The sequence below is a fragment of the Acomys russatus genome, chromosome 2, assembly GCF_903995435.1.
Source record: "Acomys russatus chromosome 2, mAcoRus1.1, whole genome shotgun sequence".
Classification (NCBI taxonomy): domain Eukaryota; kingdom Metazoa; phylum Chordata; class Mammalia; order Rodentia; family Muridae; genus Acomys; species Acomys russatus.
Window position 1 is genome coordinate 95534340 of NC_067138.1, and position 22947 is coordinate 95557286.

A 22947-nucleotide genomic window follows, 5' to 3' on the forward strand; every position below is an offset into this window, starting at 1 on the left:
ATTGATTTAAGTTTCTCTCCATTTAGTTTGATGTTGGCTATAGGCTTGCTGTGTATTGCCTTTATTATGTTCAGGTATGTGACTTGTATCCCTGCTCTCTCTAAGACTTTAAACATGAATGGGTCTTGTATTTTGTCAAATGCTTTTTCAGCATCTCTAAGGACATGTTCATGTGATTTTTTTCTTTCAGTTTACTTATATAATGGACTAAATTGATGGATTTCAGTATATTGAACCACCCCTGCATGCCTGAAATGAAGCCTACTTGATCATGGTGAATGATATTTTTGATGTGTTCTTGGATTCAGTTTACGAGTATTTTATTGAACATTTTCTTTTGCTTCAATGTTCATAATAGAAATTGGTCTGAAATTCTCTTTCTTTGTAGAGTCTTTTTTGTGGTTTAAGTATCAAGGTGACTGTGGACTCATAGAATGAATTTTGTGATGTTACTTCTGTTTCTATTTTGTGGAATAGTTTAAAGAGAATAGGTATTCTTTGAAAATCTGGTAGAATTCTTTGGTGATTCCATCAGTCCCTGGGCTTTTTGTTGTTGTTGGGAGTCTTTTGATGACTGCCTCAATATCATTAGGAGATATAGGACTATTTAATTTGTTTACCTGATTTTGATTCAATTTTGGTAGTTTGTATCTATCAAGAAATTGTCCATTTCATTTAAGTTTTTAAATTTGTGGCCTATGTGGGGAGCCATGCTAAATTCAGCCATGTTAGAAATCCTTGCTTAGGCTACAGGCTGTGACCTTCGAGTTGTTGACCCTTGCTGAAGGAGGTCTTGGGTTCTAGGTTATCTTTGGATTGTCTACCCAGAGAAATAGGGAAGTCCTTAGAGGGAACTACCCAGAGGATTAAGGAAGTTCTTACATGGAGCTATTCAGGTGATTGTATTCTTGCTTGCCCTGGGACTAGGGAAAGTGGGATTACAATAGACCCTGTTGACCTTGCTATATGAAGTCTTACTCATCTGCATTAAAGAGAGTCTTGATCAGGAAATTTCAGATTTGATTAATTATTTCTCAGGTCTCTATCCCCACTTTCAGTCCATATCCCCTCTTTCAGGTGAACCCTGGTTTGATTTGTCCCACGGGCCAGGACAGGCATATAGGCATTTGATGTATGACCTAATGATTCTTTGGATTTCCTCAGTGTTGTTATGTATCCCTTTTCATTCCTGATTTTGTTGATTTGATTACTCCCCCTTTGTCTTTTAGATAGTTTGGCTAAGGGTCTGTCTGTCTTGTTGATTTTCTCAAAGAACCAGCTCTTGGTATTGTTGATTCTCTGAACTGTTCTCTTTGTGTCTAGCTTATTGATTTCAGGCCTGAGTTTGATGATTTCTAGTCATCTACTCCCCTTTATTGAGTCTGCTTCTTTTTGTTCTAGAGCATTCAGGTACATTGTTAAGTTGCAAGTATGGGATCTCTCCAATTTCTTTATAAAGGCACTTATTGCTATGAACTTTTCTCTTAGCACTGCTTTCCATGAGCTTGTAGACTTTTTTTTTTTTTTTTTTTTTTGGTTGTTTCTGTTGTTATTGAGTTCCAACTTCAATCCATGGTGGTTTGACAAGATACAAGGGATTATTTCAATCTTTTTGTATCTGTTGAGGTTTGCTTTGTGACCAAGTATATGGTCAATTTTGGAGACGGTTCTGTGAGGTCCTGAGAAGAAGGCAAATTCTTCCGTGTTTCAGTGAAAAATTTTATGTATATCAGTTAAGTCCATTTGCTTCATGACATCAATTAGTTTCATTATTTTTCCATTTAGTTTCCACCATGATAATCTATTTATTGGTGAGAATGAGGTATTGAAGTCTCCTATTATTAAAGCGTTGGGTTTCATATATGATTTAAGCTTTAGTAATGTTTCTTTTATGAATGTGAGTGCTTCTTTGTTTGGGGCATAGATATTCAGAATTAAGACATCATGTTGGTGTATTTTTCCATTGATGAGTATAAAGTGACTTTTCTCATCTCTTTTGATTAGTTTTGGTTGAAAGTCTATTTTAATAGATTTGTATCTATTAGTAATAGAATGGCTACTCCAGCTTGCTTCTTGGATCGATTTGCTTGGAATACCTTTTTCTCAGCCCTTTACTCTAAGATAATGATTATCTTTATTGCTGAGGTATATTTCTTGTATGAAGAAGATTGATGAGTCCTGTTTTTGCATCCATTCTGTTAGCCTCTGTCTCTTTATTGTAGAGTTGAAACCATTGATGTTGAGAGATATTAATGACCAGTGCTGATTGGTTCCTATTATTTTGATGTTGGTAGTGGTAGTGTGTGTGTGTGTGTGTGTGTGTGTGTGTGCGCGCACGCGCGTGTGCATGCACTTCCTTTCTTTTGTTTTTGTGGATGTGGGGCTATTCGTTCCCTTTGTTTTCCTGTCTGAATTTACCCTCCTTGGGTTGGAGTTTTCTCTCTACTATCTTCCGCAGGGCTGGATTTGTGGTTATATACTGTTTGAACTTGGTTTTGTCATGGAATACCTTGTTTTCTCCATCTATTCTGATTGACAGTTTTGCTGGGTATAGTAGTCTCGGTTGGCATTTGTTGTCTCTTAGTGTCTGCATGACATCTGTCCACAACCTTCTGGCTCTCATAATCTCCATTGAGAAGTCAGGTGTAGTTCTGGTAGGTTTGCCTTCATATGTGACTTGTCCTTTTTCTCTATGGCATTTAATATTCTTTCTTTGTTTTGTACATTTAGTGTTTTGATTATTATTTTGAAATTATAACATAATTGCAACATTTCTTCTCCCTCCCCCTCAAACCTTCCCATCTATCTCTTCCCATTCTTCAAATTTACTATTTGCTTTTCCAGCAAGCATTATTGCATGCACATATGTACATAAGTGTACTTCTAAATATTACCTGTTAAGTCCCTGTAATGTCAACTGTATGTATGTTTTCTGGTTTTATTTTTGATGGTATCAGCGTCTTCTGGTTGATTGTACAGTCTTTGCAGATTCCCTCTTGGATGCCACCACTGCCATGTTTGAACTTCAAATATTTACCTTTTATATTATCTTACATTGGTGAACCTGTGATTTCTCATTAACAACTGCACAGTGCATGATGGTGTGCTGGGTAATAGCAAATGCTTTTTTTTCTTCTAACTTTAAGGTAAATTGATAGTCTGTATATCTTGTTTCTTTCTTCTAACTTTTAGTAAATTGATAGTCTGTATATCTTGTTTCTTTCTTCTAACTTTTGGTAAATTGATAGTCTGTATATCTTGTTTTTTTCTTCTAAATTTGGTAAATTGATAGTCTGTATATCTTGTTTTTTTCTTCTAACTTTTGGTAAATTGATAGTCTGTATATCTTGTTTCTTTCTTCTAACTTTTGGTAAATTGATAGTCTGTATATCTTGTTTTTTTCTTCTAACTTTTGGTAAATTGATAGTCTGTATATCTTGTTTTTTTCTTCTAACTTTTAGTAAATTGATAGTCTGTATATCTTGTTCTTTCTTCTAACTTTTGGTAAATTGATAGTCTGTATATCTTGTTTCTTTCTTCTAACTTTTAGTAAATTGATAGTCTGTATATCTTGTTTCTTCTAACTTTTAGTAAATTGATAGTCTGTATATCTTGTTCTTTTCTTCTAACTTTTGGTAAATTGATAGTCTGTATATCTTGTTTCTTTCTTCTAACTTTTGGTAAATTGATAGTCTGTATATCTTGTTTCTTTCTTCTAACTTTTAGTAAATTGATAGTCTGTATATCTTGTTTCTTTCTTCTAACTTTTAGTAAATTGATAGTCTGTATATCTTGTTTCTTTCTTCTAACTTTTGGTAAATTGATAGTCTGTATATCTTGTTTCTTTCTTCTAACTTTTGGTAAATTGATAGTCTGTATATCTTGTTCTTTTCTTCTAACTTTTGGTAAATTGATAGTCTGTATATCTTGTTTTTTTTCTTCTAACTTTTGTAAATTGATAGTCTGTATATCTTGTTTTTTCTTCTAACTTTTAGTAAATTGATAGTCTGTATATCTTGTTTTCTTTCTTCTAACTTTTGTAAATTGATAGTCTGTATATCTTGTTTTTCTCTTCTAACTTTTGGTAAATTGATAGTCTGTATATCTTGTTTTTCTCTTCTAACTTTTGGTAAATTGATAGTCTGTATATCTTGTTTTTTTCTTCTAACTTTTGGTAAATTGATAGTCTGTATATCTTGTTTTTTCTCTTCTAACTTTTGGTAAATTGATAGTCTGTATATCTTGTTTTTCTTCTAACTTTTGGTAAATTGATAGTCTGTATATCTTGTTTTCTCTTCTAACTTTGGTAAATTGATAGTCTGTATATCTTGTTTCTTTCTTCTAACTTTTGGTAAATTGATAGTCTATATATCTTGTTCTTTTCTTCTAACTTTTAGTAAATTGATAGTCTGTATATCTTGTTTTTTTCTTCTAACTTTTAGTAAATTGATAGTCTGTATATCTTGTTTTTTTCTTCTAACTTTTAGTAAATTGATAGTCTGTATATCTTGTTTCTTTCTTCTAACTTTTGGTAAATTGATAGTCTGTATATCTTGTTTTTCTCTTCTAACTTTTGGTAAATTGATAGTCTATATATCTTGTTCTTTTCTTCTAACTTTTAGTAAATTGATAGTCTGTATATCTTGTTTTTTTCTTCTAACTTTTAGTAAATTGATAGTCTGTATATCTTGTTTTTTTCTTCTAACTTTTAGTAAATTGATAGTCTGTATATCTTGTTTCTTTCTTCTAACTTTTGGTAAATTGATAGTCTGTATATCTTGTTTCTTTCTTCTAACTTTTGGTAAATTGATAGTCTGTATATCTTGTTTTTCTCTTCTAACTTTTGGTAAATTGATAGTCTGTATATCTTGTTTTTTTCTTCTAACTTTTGGTAAATTGATAGTCTGTATATCTTGTTTTTCTCTTCTAACTTTTGGTAAATTTATAGTCTGTATATCTTGTTTCTTTCTTCTAACTTTTGGTAAATTGATAGTCTATATATCTTGTTTTTTTCTTCTAACTTTTGGTAAATTGATAGTCTGTATATCTTGTTTTTTTCTTCTAACTTTTGGTAAATTGATAGTCTGTATATCTTGTTTTTTTCTTCTAACTTTTAGTAAATTTGTAGTCTGTATATCTTGTTTCTTTCAGAAACAAAACAAAACAGAAAACAACTTTTTGCCTGAGGACCAGCTTGGAAAATTGATTTACCTTAGATTATAGAGAAAATAGATATCAGTAGCCTTCCTGTGGAAAGTCACTAAATATCCCCACCTTGGAACATGTTCCTTTTGAGAATTTTCTCCCCAACATTGCCTACCCTTCATAAACTATGTTAATCCTGTTACTTGAAATTCTTTATTTCCCTAAAACTAAGAGAAAAGAACATACTGAAGAAATCCTAGACAAGTAGAAAGATGGAGGCTTTTTTAAAATTTAAATTTATTTATATTATTTTTATATTTTCCTAAACCAGTTTCACGCACTCACAAAATCTAACTTCTGAAGCTTTCTGTTTTCCATGACTCTCGGATACACAATCAGACTTTAGATTTGAGGTCATTCTTTTATTTTTGCCTTTTAGTTTATTTCTGGTGAGACACTTTTTAATTTATACAAATAAAACTACGGGCTCCAAAATATGTGAATATTGCAGTCAGATTTGGTTTCATTTGTTAGATTTCTTTCCCCTTTTACACCTAGTGAAACTCACATTCAAGGTCAACTCTAATTAGTTTTATTTTTTACAGGGTAGCATGGGACCCTCAGAGCATCAAGTCTCAACTATATAACCTGACGTCTCATTAACGGTTGGTTTATAACATATGGTGGTAGGGGATTTGAGTTAGTATCAGTTCTAGAAAGATGGCAGAGGTGGGTATACAGGTGGGCATTTGACACACTTCTTTAAGGAGAATATTAGTTACGTTTTCTGAGCACAGTTGATGATTATGACAGAAATAGGATCTTTAGGAATAGCCATTTATATGAACAACTTGTGTAAATGATCCTGAAACTCAAGTTCAAATATGTCTCATTCAATAGAATAAAGCGTAATGTAAGTTGATGAATAGCAGCCATGGTTTTTGGGACTATCATTACAAAGTAACTGTAAATTAACCAGTGTTACTACCTTCACTCCTGCAGAGTCTTAAGTGTTTTTCTGTAGTCTCTACAAAAACTCAGGTTCTTTCTTTATAATTAGAGTTGGATACTTTGATAAATTGTTGATTACAAGTATAAAGCCATGCACTGAATAGATGGCAAATTTATTTAATTTGATATAGGCCTTATTTTATAGAAAAAAGAATGAAAGAAACCACCTTAATTCTGTTTCTTCCAATGTAGGTCCTTATCAATGAAAATTATTCTAGTTAAAACCCAAAATTTGAAGTGTTTTTAATTATTCATATATGATTTTCCTGGTAAAATGCTTCTCTGGACTCTAGTGCCTGAGGTGACCTGATGTTAAAATCATAAAATGTAGAGTTCTTAGGCCCCAGGGGTCACTTAAGTGAACATCTTGACTTTACAGAGGTGAAAACTAATCCTAAGTGCTGAAAATGCATGGTTTGGGTAGATGGATACAATTCTAGTTTTCTCTGATGATAAAATTTAATTGCAACTCTCCTGTACATATATATATATATATATATATATATATGTAACAAGGGTCTGTATTTCCCTATGGAGGCATAGCCAGATGCCTCTCATTTTTTTATATTATATTTAATTTTTAAAATTATTTTTCTTTTTTACATATACACTTATATTATTACACATGTATATATAGCAAGAAGAACCATGAAACAATCAGGAATTGTGTTAATGTTATTTTCATAGTGTTTTGGCTATTTGTATTTGGCAACCTATCTTGCTGAGTCTAAAATTCTGAATGGAAATCAGTATCTATCATTTCTCATCTCTATGACTTTAAAACATCTTTCTATACCTAAAAACATCTTAACCCCTAAACAACTAAGCTTAATTGTAAAACTAAGCTATCTGGTCTTCAACCCCATCAGAGACTTGAAAAGGAATAAAATTAATTGCCTGAGTAAACAGGAAGTGCAGGTTAGCAGCTTCCAAATGAGAAGATGACAGAGACAGTTTGCTGCCTGAACAGTCACCCAACACTCTCTGTAACATTGGAGAGAGCCCTGTCACCTTTCTCCTGCCAATTATGTTTTATCTTTTATTCTGCTTTAAATTTTTTTCTTCCTGTAGGTTTCTTGGACCCTCTGGGTCCTTCCATTTTTTAGTAAGTAAAGACTTTCAGGGGATATCCCTTTTGGGCTAGTGTAGCCAAGGGACAGCACTTTATCCACAGTTGTGTGTGGAGAGCAGGGACTGACTCTGACATGAACTCTGGTGCCCATATTTGAACACTTCCCCTTAGTGGGGAGGTCTGGTAGCACTTCAGAGAAAGAATAGAAAGGCTATCAAGATGAGACTTGATAGGCTGTGACCATATAGTGGGTAAGGAGGTCACCTTCTGTCACAGATGTGTGGGGGAGGGGAATAGGGTGAAAGAGGGAGGGAGGGAAGAATGGGAGGAGAGAAGCAAGGGGATACAATTGAGATGTAATCTGAATAAATTAATAATAAATTCTTTTCTTTTCTTTTTTTAGAGACAAGATCTGACACTGAATGTACTATGAAGCCTACACTGGCGTTTAAGAGGTGGTGCTTGGCCTGCCTCTGCCTCCTGTGGGTATTGCAGGCATGAGCCCTACACCTCTCTATGGATCACTCTTGTCAAAGGCCATTAGTTGGTTTCTAACTTTTTTAGTCCACAATCATTTCCTATCCAGCCTTATAGAACCCCTAAATTTTCTCTCTCAGATCAGTGTAATCCTTTAAAATTTTTTCCTTTTTAAAAAATATAATTTATTTACATTACATCCAGATTGTAATCCCCTCACACTTATCTTCCTGTTCCCTCTACCCCCTCTGATCTCTTCCACTCCCCTAGACCTCTGACAGGTGGGGTCCTCCTCCCACAGCCCATCAAGTCTCATCCGGACAGTCTGCATCCTCCTCCTTTGTGTTCCCACAGGACCTGTCTACCAAGGGGGAGTAATCAAATCCCAGGCACCAGAGGTCTGGTCAGAGGGAGTCCTCTGCTCCACACCTTCTCCTTACACACGTGGAGAATGAGCTGTCAATTGGCTACACTCAAATGCAGGATCCTATGTGCATTGTCCTTGGTTGGTGTATCAGTCTGTGCAGGCCACCCCTAGCTCCAGATTCATCATCCTTGATAGTCTCTTTGTGGATCTCCTGAGCCCCTCCCCACTGCCTCACCCCCTACCATCCTTCAGTCCACTCTTATCTCCATACAACTCCCAGCTCTACCCCCAGAGTCTGGCTGCAAGTCCCAGTATCTGTCCATATCCCCCGCTGGGTGGAGTCTCTCACAGGACTACTATGTTGAGCTAATATCCACTTATAAGTGAGTATATACCATGCAAGTCTTTCTGAGTCTGGGTTATGTCACTCAGGATGATCATTTCTAGTTCCACCCATTTGCCTGCAAATTTCAAGATTTCCTTGTTTTTGATATCTGAATAGTATTCCATTGTGTAAATGTGCCAGAGTTTCTTTATCCATTCTTCGGTTGAAGGACATCTAGATCATTTCCAGATTCTGTCTATTATGAATAAAGTTGCTATGAACATAGTTGAGCAAATGTCCTTGTCGTATGGTGGAGCATCTTTAGGGTTTATACCCAGGAGTGGTATAGCTGAGTCTTGAGGTAGCACTATTGCCAATTTTCTGATAGAGTGTCAGATTGATTTATGAAGTGGTTGCAGAAGTTTGCACTCCCACTAGCAGTGGAGGAGTGTTCCCTTTTCTCCACATCCTTACCAGCATGTGCTGTCATGTGAGTTTTTGATCTTAGCCATTTCGATAGGCATAAGATGGAATCTCAGAGTAGTTTTGATTTGCATTTCTCTGATGACTAAAGTTGTTGAGCATTTTTCAAGTATTTCTCAGCCATTTGATATTCCTCCATTGAGAATTCTCTACTTAGCTCTGTACTCCCATTTCTTCTTCTTCTTCTTCTTCTTCTTCTTCTTCTTCTTCTTCTTCTTCTTCTTCTTCTTCTTCTTCTTCTTCTTCTTCTCTTCTTCTTCTTTTCAGAGACAGGGTTTCTCTGTGTAGCCTTGACTGTCCTGGACTCACTTTGTAGACCAGACTGACCTTGAACTCACAGCATTCCATCTGCCTTTGCCTCCCAAGTGTTGGGATTAAAGGTATGTGCCACCACCGCCTGGCTTTGTACCTCCCCATTTCTTAATTGGGTTATTTTGTTTGGTGGTATTTAATTTCTTGAGTTCTTTATATGTTTTGGATATTAGCCTTCTGTTGGATGTAGTATTAGTGAAGATCTTTTCCCAATCTGTAGGCTGTGGTTTTGTTCTGTTGACAGTGTCCTTTGCCTTCAGAAGATTTTCTGTTTCATGAGGTCCCATTTATTAATTGTTGACCCTAGAGCCTGAGCTGTTAGCATTCTGTTCAGAAATTTGTCTCCTGTGCCAATGAGTTCAAGGTTCTTACTCGTAAACTAACACATTTAGTATGTCTAGTTTTGCTTTGAGATCTTTAATCCTCTTGGACTTCCTTTAGTTTTGTGCAGGGAGATAAATATCTACTTGTATTTTTTTTTCCTGCATGTAGCCATCAAGTTGCACTAGCACCATTTGTTGAAGATGCTATCTTTTTTCCATTGTACGGATTTGGCTTCTTTGTCAAAAATCATAAAGGTACACGGTGAACTATTGAAAATGGCCACATGGGAAGAAGATGCTCTCAGTCCTGATGCTGCTTGAGGTGCTGGTGTGTGTTGTTGTTGTTGTTGTCTCCCCTTATCTGAAGGATAGGGGAAGGAGGATAGGGGAAAGAGGGAGTGAGGATGGGACTGGGAGGAGAGGAGGGAGGGGGCTGTGATCGGAATGTAAAGTGAAATAAATAAATAAATATAATAACTGCATCCTTTAATGTTCGGATTGTCCCTGCTCCCAGACAGATCTAGTCTTTATTAAAGCTAATAACCTGTTTTTTATATTTTGAATCTGTAGTTTCCTCAAGGCTAATGCTTGATGACTCGGTTCTCAGCATCTGGCTCTATTGTGAGGCTCTTGAAGCCTTTAGCAGGCTGGGAAGGTAGGACTTTGAATGTCATACTGATCCCTGCTCCTTTCTTGTTTTCTTCTGCTTCTCACCTCAGGAACAAGCTTCAGAAACATGCTGTTGCTATGTGTGGAGTTACTCTGCCATGCCTGATGGACTGGATGGAACTGCTCAAAAAGTTACAAATGAAAAGGAAACCTTGTGTTTCTTGCATTTTTTTCTGTAAGAATTGGTTACAGACATGCAAAAGGAAGTTTTTAATAAGAAAAATGGGTACCAAAGAAATGGGGCCCACTTCCTTTCTATAGCTGTGGAAACAAAACTGTCCCTCATGGTCCTGGAGCCATGAGTGGAGCTACTCCTGGCTTTCCTCAGGGCAGGCCACTGTGAGTCAGAGTAAGCCTTTCTGTTTAATTGTTTCAGTCAGGTATTGGCTACAGCGATGCAAATGTAAGCAATGCATTGCTGCCCAGACACTTCCCACTCAGTGCTTTTCTACAAGGATGTAAACATTTTGAAGGCAGCTGGTGTGGCTTGATCCTGTATTCTTAGATGCTAGCAAAATGCCTGGTACCTAGAGGTGTTGGATGGATGGGTGAATGAGTAATAGAGCCAACACTTTGAAAAGGCTGGTCAGGTGATCTCATTTAATGTGGAATATAGAATGGTATACTTTGTTTAATCAGGATCCATAGAAAGTGTCTCAAAAAATAGACTCGACAATTGCAAACCTAGTGAATATTTATCTTTTCAATAGATTAATGTTGGAGATATAAAGCATTAGTAACTTAGAGCTTCACCCTTTTCTTCTATGTTTCAGGGGCATCATTACACTAGTAGAGCGAATTTGTACACAATTTTAATTTGGTAACTAATTTGGTGCTTAATTTTTATATGATAATATTTAATCTCTAGTATTTTAAAAGTACTTATTTTCAAGTGTGTGTGTGTACATCTGTATATATTAATGCTGGTGACCACAGAGACCAGAAGCATTAGATTTCCCTAGTGATGGAATTATAGGTGATTGTGAGCCACCTGATGCAGATGTTGGGAACCAAAACTTACATCCTCTTTAAGGGTAGTCTGTGCTCTTAACCTCTGAGCTACCTCTTCAGCCTCAATATTATATCTGTGAGTTAATATTTTGTACACACACACACAAGACTTAAAAAGTTCCTTTTCCCATAGCTGAAACGGAAAGTTTATTTTCCCCCCAAATCTGAAGAAGACAAAAATGACTCTCTACCCCTTAACCCAATGTAAATACATGGAAAGTTTATCCTTCTTTCATGTTAAGTATACGAGAGTTGTATTTACAAATAGGGTGATGACATGAAAACCACAAAGGTTGAAAGACAACTCTCCTTCAGATATTATATGTGGATTGCCCTGTTATGATGACTGGGAGAGGAAGTCTACCTTTACATCTCTTAGTTACGGCACGAAAGCAACGGTATTGAAGAATCTTCAATCACTATTTATTCGCGCAGTTTCAAATGATGCATCATTTACTACACATGCTGGAAGCGGCAGTTATCCTGCTTCATAACTTTGCAGTCTGCAATGCTCTTTCATGCACATTTAATCCTTTGATGCCAGCTGGTAATGAAATGTTTTCTAATTATTATGCATCATTGGCCAGGGCAAGCCTGAAGGCCAAAAGCAGTTAACAGGTATTAATTATAGCGATTTACTTTCCTCTGAACTTTAATTGACATTCCCACAGGTTAAGATCTCTAAACCACATACACATTTGATTCCTTCAGCTTCTTTTGCATTGATTTGTCTTTAAAGCACACCATTGTTCTTTTGCCATGTTTTTGGCACTCAATCTAGAGAGGGTTCTACTATCAGTGAGTTAAAACAAATCACTAAGACTTCCCTGTTTTCTAATGAGTATAGAATAATTTGTTCTAGAGATAGAATAAATCAACTTCAAAAATTATTACCAAATTAGAAAGCAGTTTAGATAGACTATCTCAATATAGCCTAATCACAAAATGCAGTGTAGTTGGCCAATATCATACTGTTTTAGAGATTATAAAATATAATGGTTATTATGAAATTAACACTGAAAATCAAGAGCTATGTAAGACTTTGTAAAGGCATTTAGACAGAGAAGATTAGCATTTTCTATCTTACAGAATCCATTCATGCCACTGGGGGACTCTCTCTCTCTCTCTCTCTCTCTCTCTCTCTCTCTCTCTCTCTCTCTCTCCAGTTTTTTCTTTCTTTTTTAATTGCTCATTTTATACCCCAATTGTAGCCCCATCCCTCTTTGCCTCCCAGTCTTACTCTCCCTTCCTTATCTACCTTCCCACTTCCATAGTCCTCAGAAAGGGGAAGCCCTCCTCCCCTATTATTGGACCTCAGCTTATTGACCCCAGCCTATCAAATCTCATCTGAGCTCCCTGTATCCTCTTCTTGTGTGGCCTAGCAAGGCCACCTGCCAGGGGGAAGTGAGCTCCAAGTGTGCACCAGAGTCCATGTCAGAGGTAACTCCTACTCCCCATATTTTGGGACCCACAAGGAGACAATGCTACCTCAAGACCCAGCTGTACCACTCCTGGGCATATATCTGAAAGATGCTCCACAGTAGAACAAGGAAATTAGCTCAACTATGTACATAGCAGCTTTATTCATAATAGACAGAATCTGGAAACAACTAGATATCTCTCAACCAAAGAATGAACAAAGAAACTGTGGCACATTTACACAATAAAATACAACTCAGCTATTAAAAACAATAAAATCTTGAAATTTAGAGGCAAATGGATGGAACTAGAAATGATCATCCTGAGTGAGGTAACCCAGACCCAGAAAGACATGCATGGTATATACTCACTTCTAAGCAGATATTAGCCATATAATACAGGATAACCACATTACAATACACAGACCTAACACAGCTTAATAACAAGGAGGATCCTAGGGAGAATGCTTAATTCTCATTCAGAAGGGCAAATAGAGTAGACACCAGAAGTGGTTGAGGAGAAGGAACTGGAAGGGAGCTACCATAGATGTCCTCTGAAAGACTCCACCCAGCAGGGAATGGAAGCAGATGCTGAGAATCGCAGCCAAATTTTGGATGGAGTTCAGAAAGTCTTATGGAATAGTTGGGGGGAAAGAAAGGCCTTGCGGGGACAGGACCTCCACAAGAAGACCAATAGAGCCAATAAATCGTGGCCGGGTATATGGGCGGGGGATGCTGCAGAGACGGATGCACCAACCAAGGACCTTGCATAGTGAGGACCTAGAGTCTCTTTATCATAGTTACAACATTCTTTTTCCACTAAGAAAATTAAATATATATTTAAATAAATAACATAACAGAAAGCAATTGAAAACAGTATTTTATTGCAACTATTGAGATGTAAATTGACAGGTCTGATTATCTTATTTAAAACTGATAAAAGTTTTCAATGCAAGTTTCCAATACATAATTATAAAACAAATAGATATTTTATATTGCTACAGTAGCAAAAACAAGACCCTATATGGAAAGTGGCTTTTCATATGTCATGAAAACTTATGATAGCTTGATTTTGTATCTAATTAACAACATAGATGGATTTTAATGTGCTATTCCCACCTTTTCACCTCTTAACGGAACATTGCATATTATGAAATGAAAATGAAACCAAGAACTTTGTAGGGCTTTGTGAAGGCATTTAGACAGAGGAGATCAACATTTCCCATCTAATAGACCTTTGTTAAACGTTGACCTTTATTTATTTCCACTTAACAATTGGTTTGGCTATATAACATGCCTTGGAAACAGGTCAACTCTAAGCATAAACATTAGTGAACTTGCTACTTTTTATTGTATTCCAAATCCTGAATATTTGACTGTAGTGGACCCACAGACCTATGAGCAATAGAATATATTTTATACTTAATATTGGCATCTATCTATCTATCTATCTATCTATCTATCTATCTATCTATCTATCTATCTTTTTATCTATCTATCATCTATCTTCTTTCATTTATCTATCATCTATTGCCTATATCTATCTATAATATATTTATCATCTATCTATGTATGTATCTATAATCTATCATCTTTATCTATTACCTATCTACCTACCTATTATGTATCTGTCTGTCTATCTATCTATCTATCTAATCTCTCTACCTGTCTCCTATTATCTTTCATCCATCTATTATCATCATCTGCCCCTCTGTCCATTTCTTTATGTCCCTATCTTTAAAACTGTGAAGTAACGACTGAAATAATTATGAATTTAGATTTCCAACAGAAAAGCAAGAGAAACTATCCAAGACCAGGGAATCAATAGTAACTACTGACTTTCCTCCCTAGTGAACTGTAAAAGAAAGAAGAAAAGATGGCAGAATTGGTATAGTAATCTAAAAGAACACAAATGTACACATTACATTATAAAATGCATTTTGAATTTGAAGCAACAAGGACTAGTGGGGATATTAGAATATTAAAATATATTTCAGGTAGTTCTTATGTACTTCATGGAAAAGTACCCGGACATGTCTATTAGATCTCAGACTTAAGGCAGTATTATTGAAACTACAAACTAGGGTGTACTAGAGATACTGAGTGTATAGTGGTCAAAAGAGACCTAAGATTTATCCCATTTCAGTTTTGTGAAATACACTATTTATCCACAAATTTACAACAAATAAATAAATAACAACAGATTGAGATAAATGACATGAAGAAAAATTGTAAACTGTCACTGAACATTATGTTATGAAGCACGTCTAGCGGAGCACAGAGTGACAGGGTGTTTAGAATGATGCTTTACCTGACTATAAAAGATAAGGTGGAGTTAATCCAAGCAGGAAAGTAACACTTGTAGAAGAGCACTGCAGTCTAAGAGCTGCAGAGGGGCCTTGGAACAAAGCATCTGAAGGGGATGATTCATGGAATATTCTATTTTTTCTATTAAATTATTTCATACACTATATTTTGGTCATGTTTTCCCTTGTCTCAAGTCATCCCAAATCCTCCACACCTTTCTACCCACCAAACTTTTTGTTCTCCTCTCTCTCTTAGGCAACTGGGCCACAAACCTTCTGAGTCTGAAGGCCTAAAACTCTGACTTAGCCATGGGCTCACTGCTTGGTTATTGTGGCTTTGAGAGAATTGTCTTAGTCTTTTCATTTGACCTTTTCATTGTAGCTTCTTGAGGCTATGACTTATTAGTCATCCTTTAAAGACAGTCCCCATGATAAATGTTAAACATGTAACTGAATAATTGATAAGTCTTAGTAGATACTTATCTACTTAGCAATTTGATTTCTAACTGATCAATAATTGATTCACTATTGTTTCACTGTGCTAGGTTGTGGGTATTCAGAATGTTTCCACACTGCATTCTTCTTGTCACTTAGTTCACAGTCTGGCAAGAGCGAGATACCTACAAAGAAAAATATTCTGAATCCCAAAGTCTTAAGTGTTCCTCAACTGCAGTCATGCCTCTATGATAATGCTACATTTGAATTGTGCCCTTGCAAAGTTGCCTCAGACCTATATGTATAAGGTATGGTGAATCTGGTCACATGTCTGCAGAGAGCCTCCTTATCTTCATCTGGGGTGTTGTTTTAAACCAAAAGTGAACTATTCTGCCTTCCATGCTCAAACCCAAAACTTTGTTTTTGCTTCAGTCAAAACCTTTGCACTTTCCAAAGATCAGCATGAGCTTAGTAGCGTTGAAATCAGTTATATCATGGACAAGGACCTAAAAGTCAAACAAAAACAACAAATACAACACAACACAACACACTGACACACACACACACACACACAGTGTAAAAAGAAAAATAATTTGATAATTCTCTCAATTCTTATGTCTCTTATTCCAGGCATATATGAACATTGTCAAAAATTACAATAAGACAAACAAACAAATTTTATGGATTTTGATTAGAACTAAAGAAGAAAATCTTTTCTTTAAGGGGTTTTATATAATGAGAAAGATTTTTTCTCATTTTCCTTTCTCAGTTATCATTGAGTTTTGAGCATAAACAACTTTGGTATACTTTAGTTAAAAATATCCAAAATAATAGATTTATCCACCTTTAATGCTTTACAAATTCTGTAAGACTACCCTATTTGTAATGCTATTTTAAAACACCAATGTATAAGTTGTGTCTACAAAAAAATGTTAACTTCATTAGCTGCCTTGTGTATTAGATTGTATTAGGAATCTTTCCAATTGTGAGCATAGTAGTTTTCTCAGCCAAAAAGGGAAGGCTTCTAGCAAGTATTTTTGTTATTCATACTTCATATTCATGTGGTTTCAAATATTCAAGTAATTGGAGCTAAGTTAGAGTTTTGTTTATGGTTAAAATGTTAAATGTTCAGTGTTAAAATGACTGAAATGCTTATAAATACTTAGAGGAACATTAACAACCAAGTTGCTAGAAAACTCTTTCCTCCAGAGTAGACAAATATTTTCTTTCTTTCTTTTTATTTTATATGAATTGGTGTGAGGATGTCTGTAACTAGAATTGCAGACAGTTGTGAGCTGCCATATGGGTGCTGGGAATTGAACCCAGGTCCTTTAGAAGAGCAGACAGTGCTCTTAACCACTGAACCATCTCTCCAGCCTCCAATGTTTTCTTTCTTGATTAAATATTTTGCAACCTTGGTTTCAAAAGTTCAAAAAGAAAGACAATTTTATTAAAAATTTTATCACTTACTAAAGCAAGTTGTTTTAAACAAATTTATTAATCAGCTAGATTTTATTCATGAGAATGAAAATGTTTACTAGAAAAAGCTTAAAAAGCCAAAGAAATTTTATTGACTGATATTCAAAGGCTTATTTTAGGCCCCAGGACAAAATTTATATTCCTTAGTTAGTAACTGCTCCCAGAGGAATGATATTTAAAATTGTGTTGTATACTTTTCATAATCAATCAAACAATCAACAACTTCTTATACATTATTTCACCAAGATCAGTGTTGGTATTCCTAGCATTAGACAGAATGAACATTCTATTAACTTTATAAAATTTAAAAAACTTAAGAAACCTTACTTGATGACTTTCTGGTTTTTCTTTTGTGAAATACCTCAGGCCTTCTTCTTTTCTTTCTCTCAGCATCTCTGCCCCACCAGTTATCCTTGTGCAGATGATGGATGGGTGGCAAGTCCTGTCTTCTCCTTTCTGCTTCAGGCCTGAACATCTTCTGTGTCTCTGTCATCACTTCTTGGATGCCTCAGAGCCATCTGAAGATGAGCATGTGTTCAATTAAGATAAAAGCTCTTCCCTAATTTTGTCATATTTCAGTTTCAGTGAATGTCATCACTGACTAATGACTATGTCAACCATAGAACAAGAAGTGTATCTTATTTTGTCCATGCTCTTACCTCTATATTCAAACCATCACAATAATGTTTAGCTTAATTTTCTAAACATCATATAAGCTAAACTATTTCTCTACCATGCTAAGCCTAATTCAAAGTAAACCACTATCTCCTGATTATGTGTTTATACACACTCATATGTATAGGAGGAAAATGCAAATGAGACCTTGCCACACACATGATGAGATGGATTATTCTTTCTTAAAACCTTATCTTGATGCATTTTTATTGTTTATCCATACAGATACATATCATAAATACATGTATGTATACAGAGATAATTTCTACCTATATTACTATTACTTCTATTATTAAATGATTTGGCTTCTCTAGAATTAACACTTTATGTTTGAGTTTTTTGCTTTTCAATAATCTGACACAAATTTCCTTATGGGGATACATGTGTTTTTATTGGTATTCTATCTGTCTGTCTCTCTGTCTGTCTGTCTGTCTATCTATTTGTCTGTCTATCTATATATCGGCATATATATGTAATAGTAAAATTCATGCATTTGACTTATGATAGTAAAGTTAATATTTGATAGATACTGATTAAAAATTACCTTTTAAAATGATTTATAGATTCAAACTTTTCCTAATGTGCCATTGTATAAGATAGTCTCTCTCCTCTCCTCTCCTCTCCTCTCCTCCCCTCTCCTCTCCTCTCCTCTCCTCTCCTCTCCTCTCCTCTCCTCCCCTCTCTTCTCCTTTCCTTTGTGTTTCCCTCAAATGTTTTTTTGTCAAACTTTAAAATTTTTACATGATCCTATGAGCAAAAATAACTAGCATCTAGCAAATTTGTTTTAGTTTCAGTTTCCCTAAATATTAATATAGTTTGGAGTGATGGTTTTAGTTGTCAACTTGATTAAAAGATGGTTAGAAAGTAGCTAAAGCTCATTTCTGAGTGTCTGTCTTTGTATTTTTCCATGGCCAATCACTATGTAGGTCAGCACACAGAAGAGGCAAGACCCACTTTCAATAGAAGCAGAAATTTCCAGTTACACTGGGGTCTCAAGAGAGTAAAAGATAGAAGGCAGATGTTTGCTTGGGTTTCTTTGTTTTTTGAAAGTGTACTTACGGCAGCAGTTTTCCAGGGATCTGCTTTGCCTTCAGACTCACAGTGGGACTACTTTGGTCCCCCTTGTTCTGAGGTTTCCTGCTTCTTAGACTGAGATTGACTTTCTGGTCTCTGAACTTGCCAGGAACCACCTTGGGACTTTCTGACCTTTGATGGTTAAAGCTGATCAATTTTTTTTGCAAACATATATTGAATATATATTGAGTCATTCACAAAGGGGCACAAAGGAAACTCCTACACACCTCAGACTATTGATGGAACTATTGGTTGTTCTCCACAAAGTGATGGTAAGGCCCTATTGCTGAAGACAACACTTACATATTGAGTTGGTGCCTAACTAGATATTTCACTCCTACTGACTAACATTCAAGATATTAGAAGGTACTTTGTATACTTCCAGAAGAGAAAGATATTTATAAACCTCTCTAGAAACAAACCCTGTGATCTACATCATGACTTGTCTGCAACGCATGCTATTGCAATGGTGGCACAAATGTTGTGGTAGTAACCAGTAACTCTCTGATTGGATTTTAGGCTCACTCTATGATACTGAGCTCACACCTGAACTGCTAGAGTGGTTACGACCATAAGACTGGATAGGCTATAAGTCTAGCTGAAAATGAAGTACAATTGTTTCTCTAAAGGAATATAGCCATAAAGTGACTCCTAATGGCATTCTGCTATTTCTATAGATAAGTGCTTTTCTCAGCCACAATCAGAGAATTCTTGCAGTAGATGGAAACTGACACAGACTCAGAACTGTACAATATGCATAGAGTGAGAGGCTTTGGAACATTCAGTCCTAAGTGAGATGTTTTCTTTAAAGCCTGCCCCTTATGGCTCAGAGAGCTAAGCATGAGAGGAGGTGGAAACTTCATAGGAGCCAGAGCTTATGGATGACTCCAAGGAATTAGTGTCTTCCAAATACAACAGGACTTATGGTAATATGAACTCACACAGCCTGTGGTGGTATGCACAGGCATGCACAGGTTCAGCCTAGACAGGGTCCTAGTGCTGAGAGAAAGAACTGGACAAAAGCTCCCACCCATAACCAAGAATCTACCTACAATTGACACCTGCTTACAAATGAAAATTTAGTTCTCTTTATGGAGTCTTATTGTGGATACAAACAACACTTAAGATAAGGTCCCATGCCCAGATGGCTAACACAAAACGAATTCAATGGTATTTTTTGTCTATTGGTCTTTTGTTTGGATATTTTGGTTTTCACTTTTATGTTTTTATGGTTTGTTTGCTTGCTTGCTTTTTTATTTGAGAGAAAGAACACAGAGTTAATGGGTAGGTATATGTGGGGGATTTAGGGAGAATATGGGGAGAGGAAAGTGTGATCAGAATATATTAAATGAAAAATTTTTCAATTACAAAAAATAAAAATGAGAATGAGAAAAAATAAGTACACTCTAATGATTCAATTAAGTTTGAGTCTGAAGAATGCAGTGTAGCATCATTTCAAAGGCATTCATATTTCTAACTTTTCCTTCTTGAACTCTTCCTATTTATTTATGAAGTTTTCTTAATAATATAAGACCCATTTTAAGTTTCTTTTTATTTATTTGTTGTTATTTTATTTTATTTTGGCTCTCCTCCTGCTCCTCCACCTCAGGGGTTCTCAATTCAGTACTGTCTTGCCTGGAACTTTCTATGTAGACCAGGCAGACCGGATATAAACCTTTCTCAGAGGACTGCTGTGACACTTTGTGTTTGTGCTTGTGACACTTTGCCTGGCCTAATTCCACCCACTTCATTGTGTGTGTCTGCCTCTGATAACATGCTTACATTTTTTCCTTGGAATCAAATCAGAATGCTTCTTTCATTTTATTTGTTTTAGTGTTTATGGATGTTCTTCCTGCATGTGTGTCTGTGCATTATGTGTGTGTGCCTGGTGCCCGTGGAGGCTAGAATAGGGCATTGGCTCCCCTAGAACATTGTAATCATCCATGTGGGTGCTGAGAATTGAACCTGGGTCCTCTGGAAGTGCAGCCAGATCTCTTAACCACAGACCCATCTCTCCAGCTCTGTAAGTAGAGACTTAATTGTTGGTGTTTGCTCTGATGCTATGTATTCTGATGTTCATTTCATTACTGGCTCCCAAGATCTAGCTGCTGCCCAGATGCTCACATTCTCACATACATCTGTTCTTGTCCTGTAAACCTTGCTCTACCCATTTGAAGCTGATGGGTTAATAAAAAATGCTGAGGCGTGGGATTTGGCAGAAGATAGAGAGGTGGAGTTTAAGGGTCATAGGCCTAGGGTGGGAGTAGGGCATGAGGCAGAGGGAGAAAGAAGGCAGGTACAGGAAGAGGAAGAAGGAGGAATAGGTTGATGTGAGTTAGCTTGGAGAGAAGCACGTGGATGGATTGGTGTGCATGGAAAGAAGCAGCCCAGATAGGAATGATGTAAGCAGATGGCCTGGGATGGGGGCTGACACGTGACGGCCTGGGATGGGGGCGACACGTGATGGCCTGGGATGGGGCTGACACGTGACAGCCTGGGATGGGGGCGACACCTGATGGCCTGGGATGGGGCTGAGATGTGATGGCCTGGGATGGGGGCGACACCTGATGGCCTGGGATGGGGCTGAGATGTGATAAGGATAGTTTACAGGGTTAACATCTCCCAGCACAAGTGAAATGAGGCTATTTTAAAATACAGCAGGTGTCTGATTCTTTATTGATTATGACAGCAGGCTAGATAATACAGCTGAAATAATTATAGGTTTTAATAATAAACATTATTAAACATTTTTATATTTTCTCCAAACTATGGATAAACTTTTAAAAATATTATTCGACACTATATTTTATAATTTTTTTTTTTTATCATTGACAATCTTGCTAAAAGTTTAAAGATTTTTATCTAGCCGTCTCAGTCATGTTTGGGTGTGTGTTTAAAATATTTTTCAGAAGGCCTGTTCCTAGTCTCCTAGATTCAAAAAGCTGTTGTTTTATTTTTAAATGTTATTGTTTTATATTTAATCTTTTATAAATATTTTGTATATGGTATTCCATAGAACTTAGATTTAATCTTAATTTAAATCACCATTGCTCATGTTTTTTATCATCAGGTACTTCTCTGTTAATTCCAATGTCTATTTTCCCTTACATATTAACACATATTTACATGCACCTATATGCATACACAAAGTGACATATTTGCGTCTTCCTACTAGGTATCCAGTTCACACCAGTGGTCTACACATCTGTTTGTGATCTAATAAGCAGCTTATATTTTCATACTTTTATCACGGTTTGATATCTACTACAACAAGTCACCCTATTGTCTCTCTGAAATGACCCTGTTTAGTTTCATTATATTGAATTTGTAATTATTTTGTGGAGAATAATTGTCTCTTTGGTATAGCGCATGGTGATTCTTGGACATGCCATTATCTTTATATTCAAAATATTCTGTTTACTTGTTTGTGGCTAAGATTTCTATTAGGGTAGTTTCTGGATCATGCATTACCTATTGAATGTGCTATTTTGTTTGGCATTGGTTTTCTTGGGGGTGTACGTGCTTATGAAAGACAGAATATGTGAAGGCCCTTGTGAGGTTTAGTGTTTTTATTTGCAAAGCCAGGCTAGTGATACATTCTTTGAGAGGACTTGTTTGGAGTTTAAATGAAATGCTAGTGTATATTAAACTCTTGTAATAAGAGGCAATTATTGAATAACACTCTCTTCTATGATAATTTTGTTTGTTTCCTTCTTGCTTTCTGAGACAGAAAGCCCCGACTGGCCTTGAAGTCAGGATTCCTCTGGTTCAGTCTCTAAGCAAGTGCTGGGTCTACAACTACACCACGCTTCCTTCCTTTAATTTTAACAAAAACCAAATATCATTAAAACCTCACCAAAGGGTTGCAGGGGTCTTTTTATTATAAAGTAGATATTTACAAAATGTCTGTGGTATCTGAAAATTCTCAGGTAAAATCTGCTTTGAGAAACACTACAACTACAATAACAGAGAAAACAGGGAACTGAGAATACTACACATTCCAGGTAGGTTTAGGCCCATGACAATAATCTAATAGTATCAAGAAAACATCATGAACAAAAAGAAATTGCTGTATTGCCAGGAAGAGCTATCTTGCACTGTCAAGCTTCCTTTCTGTTGTGTAGCTGCTGGGAGAGCAATATATTACTTCAAATGACATCTTAGCAAAGGGAGGTCCCATAGCAACAGTTACAGCGTCTCCACAGAACAGGACGTCAGTCACCCCAGTGTGGTAGTATCAGGAAGACAGCTTTTAATAACTGACGGCTGATAGTTCCCATGAAAATGTGATTTTTAAAGCAGTAATCTCCCCTATTTACAATAAAATCAACATTGCCCTAGCAGTTCAAACTGAAGAGTTTATAA